This window comes from Oncorhynchus tshawytscha, linkage group LG04 (genome assembly GCF_018296145.1).
Source record: "Oncorhynchus tshawytscha isolate Ot180627B linkage group LG04, Otsh_v2.0, whole genome shotgun sequence".
NCBI classification, from domain to species: domain Eukaryota; kingdom Metazoa; phylum Chordata; class Actinopteri; order Salmoniformes; family Salmonidae; genus Oncorhynchus; species Oncorhynchus tshawytscha.
In genome coordinates this window covers 74548600-74553327 of record NC_056432.1, presented here as the reverse complement: position 1 = coordinate 74553327, position 4728 = coordinate 74548600, and positions in this window count along the sequence as shown.

The window sequence follows — 4728 nt, the reverse complement described above, 5'->3', positions numbered from 1 at the left end:
CACACAGAGAGCTGACCAGACATACTAACATGTTACACACCTCACAGCCCACACAGAGAGCTGACCAGACATACTAACATGTTACACACCTCACAGCCCACACAGAGAGCTGACCAGGCATACTAACATGTTACACACCTCACAGCCCACACAGAGAGCTGACCAGACATACTAACATGTTACACACCTCACAGCCCACACAGAGAGCTGACCAGACATACTAACATGTTACACACCTCACAGCCCACACAGAGAGCTGACATACTAACATGTTACACACCTCACAGCCCACACAGAGAGCTGACATACTAACATGTTACACACCTCACAGCCCACACAGAGAGCTGACCAGACATACTAACATGTAGAAGTTGTTGCTTTTTTCTTCTCTTTCAGTGATCGCATCCATTATTTAGACAATTACAGTGGTAATGTGGCTGTTATCTGAGGCAATACCCCAGAATGACAGCATCAAATCTTAGATGAAATACAGTCCGCTGAAACATTTCTGGCTTCTCTACTATAGTGCTACTTCTAAGGATGAGTCTGTCGAAAACATTTTTAATAATAAGACGCAATTACATATTTCCACCAGCTGGTGGGGGTGTTGAGATTGATCCTTTTCTTAACTTTTCCTCTGCCTTTCTTTTTATTTTCTGGTTAGTATCACAATGCTGTGATGGCTCCTGGTGAGAGAATCATCACTGGCCATTGCCCTGGTCATCCTGCGCAGACTGATGACAGAGGATTAACACTCACTGTGTGTATCTGAAAGGTGAGGGACAGACTGTCTAAAGGTGCCATTGTGTGTGTGCGTGCGTGTGTGTTTCTATGTGACTCAGAGTTCACCAGCCAGCCTTAGTAGTTTAACAGAGTTCCCCAGCCAGCCTCAGTAGTTTAGCAGAGTTCCCCAGCCAGCCTCAGTAGTTTAGCAGAATTCCCCAGCCAGCCTCAGTAGTTTAGCAGAGTTCCCCAGCCAGTCTCAGTAGTTTAATAGCATTCCTCAGCGAGCCTCAGTAGTTTAGTAGAGTTCCCCAGCCAGCCTCAGTAGTTTAACAGAGTTCCCATTGTGTGTGCGTGCGTGTGTGTTTCCGTGCCTGCGTGCTGCATGCATGCGTATATGAGCAGGGAGGAAGGACCTTCCCCCCGTGACTTGCTCTGTCTATGTGACTCAGAGTTCCCCAGCCAGCCTCAGTAGTTTAACAGAGTTCCCCAGCCAGTCTCAGTAGTTTAGCAGAGTTCCCCAGCCAGTCTCAGTAGTTTAACAGAGTTCCCCAGCCAGTCTCAGTAGTTTAGCAGAGTTCCCCAGCCAGTCTCAGTAGTTTAACAGAGTTCCCCAGCCAGCCTTAGTCGTTTAACAGAGTTCCCCAGCCAGTCTCAGTAGTTTAGCGGAGTTCCCCAGCCAGTCTCAGTAGTTTAACAGAGTTCCCCAGCCAGCCTTAGTCGTTTAACAGAGTTCCCCAGCCAGCCTCAGTAGATTAACAGAGTTCCCCAGCCAGTCTCAGTAGTTTAACAGAGATCTCCAGCCAGCCTTAGTCGTTTAACAGAGTTCCCCAGCCAGTCTCAGTAGTTTAACAGAGTCCCCCAGCCAGCCTCAGTTGTTTAACAGAGTTCCCCAGCCAGCCTTAGTCGTTTAACAGAGTTCCCCAGCCAGTCTCAGTAGTTTAGCAGAGTTCCCCAGCCAGTCTCAGTAGTTTAGCAGAGTTCCCCAGCCAGTCTCAGTAGTTTAGCAGAGTTCCCCAGCCAGCCTCAGTAGTTTAACAGAGTTCCCCAGCCAGTCTCAGTAGTTTAACAGAGTTCCCCAGCCAGTCTCAGTAGTTTAACAGAGTTCCCCAGCCAGTCTCAGTAGTTTAACAGAGTTCCCCAGCCAGTCTCAGTAGTTTAACAGAGTTCCCCAGCCAGTCTCAGTAGTTTAGCAGAGTTCCCCAGCCAGTCTCAGTAGTTTAGCAGAGTTCCCCAGCCAGCCTCAGTAGTTTAACAGAGTTCCCCAGCCAGCCTCAGTAGTTTAACAGAGTTTCCCAGCCAGCCTCAGTAGTTTAGCAGAGTTCCCCAGCCAGTCTCAGTAGTTTAGCAGAGTTCCCCAGCCAGTCTCAGTAGTTTAACAGAGTTCCCCAGCCAGCCTCAGTAGTTTTGCAGAGTTCCCCAGCCAGCCTCAGTAGTTTAGCAGAGTTCCCCAGCCAGCCTCAGTAGTTTAACAGAGTTCCCCAGCCAGTCTCAGTAGTTTAACAGAGTTCCCCAGCCAGCCTCAGTAGTTTAGCAGAGTTCCCCAGCCAGCCTCAGTAGTTTAGCAGAGTTCCCCAGCCAGTCTCAGTAGTTTAACAGAGTTCCCCAGCCAGTCTCAGTTGTTTAGCATAGTTCCCCAGCCAGTCTCAGTAGTTTAACAGAGTTCCCCAGCCAGTCTCAGTAGTTTAACAGAGTTCCCCAGCCAGTCTCAGTAGTTTAACAGAGTTCCCCAGCCAGTCTCAGTAGTTTAGCAGAGTTCCCCAGCCAGTCTCAGTAGTTTAACAGAGTTCCCCAGCCAGCCTCAGTAGTTTAACAGAGTTTCCCAGCCAGTCTCAGTAGTTTAGCAGAGTTCCCCAGCCAGCCTCAGTAGTTTAACAGAGTTCCCAGCCAGCCTCAGTAGTATAACAGAGTTCCCCAGCCAGTCTCAGTAGTTTAACAGAGTTCCCCAGCCAGTCTCAGTAGTTTAGCAGAGTTCCCCAGCCAGCCTCAGTAGTTTAACAGAGTTCCCCAGCCAGCCTCAGTAGTTTAACAGAGTTCCCCAGCCAGCCTCAGTCGTTTAACAGAGTTCCCCAGCCAGTCTCAGTAGTTTAGCAGAGTTCCCCAGCCAGTCTCAGTAGTTTAACAGAGTTCCCCAGCCAGCCTCAGTAGTTTAACAGAGTTCCCCAGCCAGTCTCAGTAGTTTAGCAGAGTTCCCCAGCCAGCCTCAGTAGTTTAGCAGAGTTCCCCAGCCAGTCTCAGTAATTTAACAGAGTTCCCCAGCCAGTCTCAGTAGTTTAACAGAGTTCCCAAGCCAGTGTCAGTAGTTTAGCAGAGTTCCCCAGCCAGTCTCAGTAGTTTAACAGAGTTCCCCAGCCAGTCTCAGTAGTTTAACAGAGTTCCCCAGCCAGTCTCAGTAGTTTAACAGAGTTCCCCAGCCAGTCTCAGTAGTTTAGCAGAGTTCCCCAGCCAGTCTCAGTAGTTTAGCAGAGTTCCCCAGCCAGCCTCAGTAGTTTAACAGAGTTTCCCAGCCAGTCTCAGTAGTTTAGCAGAGTTCCCCAGCCAGCCTCAGTAGTTTAACAGAGTTCCCCAGCCAGCCTCAGTAGTATAACAGAGTTCCCCAGCCAGTCTCAGTAGTTTAACAGAGTTCCCCAGCCAGTCTCAGTAGTTTAGCAGAGTTCCCCAGCCAGCCTCAGTAGTTTAACAGAGTTCCCCAGCCAGCCTCAGTAGTTTAACAGAGTTCCCCAGCCAGCCTCAGTCGTTTAACAGAGTTCCCCAGCCAGTCTCAGTAGTTTAGCAGAGTTCCCCAGCCAGTCTCAGTAGTTTAACAGAGTTCCCCAGCCAGCCTCAGTAGTTTAACAGAGTTCCCCAGCCAGTCTCAGTAGTTTAGCAGAGTTCCCCAGCCAGCCTCAGTAGTTTAGCAGAGTTCCCCAGCCAGTCTCAGTAATTTAACAGAGTTCCCAGCCAGTCTCAGTAGTTTAACAGAGTTCCCAAGCCAGTGTCAGTAGTTTAGCAGAGTTCCCCAGCCAGTCTCAGTAGTTTAACAGAGTTCCCCAGCCAGTCTCAGTAGTTTAGCAGAGTTCCCCAGCCAGTCTCAGTAGTTTAACAGAGTTCCCCAGCCAGTCTCAGTAGTTTAGCAGAGTTCCCCAGCCAGTCTCAGTAGTTTAACAGAGTTCCCAGCCAGTCTCAGTAGTTTAACAGAGTTCCCCAGCCAGTCTCAGTAGTTTAACAGAGTTCCCCAGCCAGTCTCAGTAGTTTAGCAGAGTTCCCCAGCCAGTCTCAGTAGTTTAGCAGAGTTCCCCAGCCAGCCTCAGTAGTTTAACAGAGTTCCCCAGCCAGTCTCAGTAGTTTAACAGAGTTCCCCAGCCAGTCTCAGTTGTTTAGCATAGTTCCCCAGCCAGTCTCAGTAGTTTAACAGAGTTCCCCAGCCAGTCTCAGTAGTTTAACAGAGTTCCCCAGCCAGTCTCAGTAGTTTAACAGAGTTCCCCAGCCAGTCTCAGTAGTTTAACAGAGTTCCCCAGCCAGTCTCAGTAGTTTAGCAGAGTTCCCCAGCCAGCCTCAGTAGTTTAACAGAGTTCCCCAGCCAGCCTCAGTAGTTTAACAGAGTTCCCCAGCCAGCCTCAGTAGTTTAACAGAGTTCCCCAGCCAGTCTCAGTAGTTTAACAGAGTTCCCCAGCCAGTCTCAGTAGTTTAGCAGAGTTCCCCAGCCAGTCTCAGTAGTTTAGCAGAGTTCCCCAGCCAGCCTCAGTAGTTTAACAGAGTTCCCCAGCCAGTCTCAGTAGTTTAGCAGAGTTCCCCAGCCAGTCTCAGTAGTTTAGCAGAGTTCCCCAGCCAGCCTCAGTAGTTTAACAGAGTTCCCCAGCCAGCCTCAGTAGTTTAGCAGAGTTCCCCAGCCAGTCTCAGTAGTTTAACAGAGTTCCCCAGCCAGCCTCAGTAGTTTAGCAGAGTTCCCCAGCCAGTCTCAGTAGTTTAACAGAGTTCCCCAGCCAGTCTCAGTAGTTTAACAGAGTTCCCCAGCCAGCCTTAGTC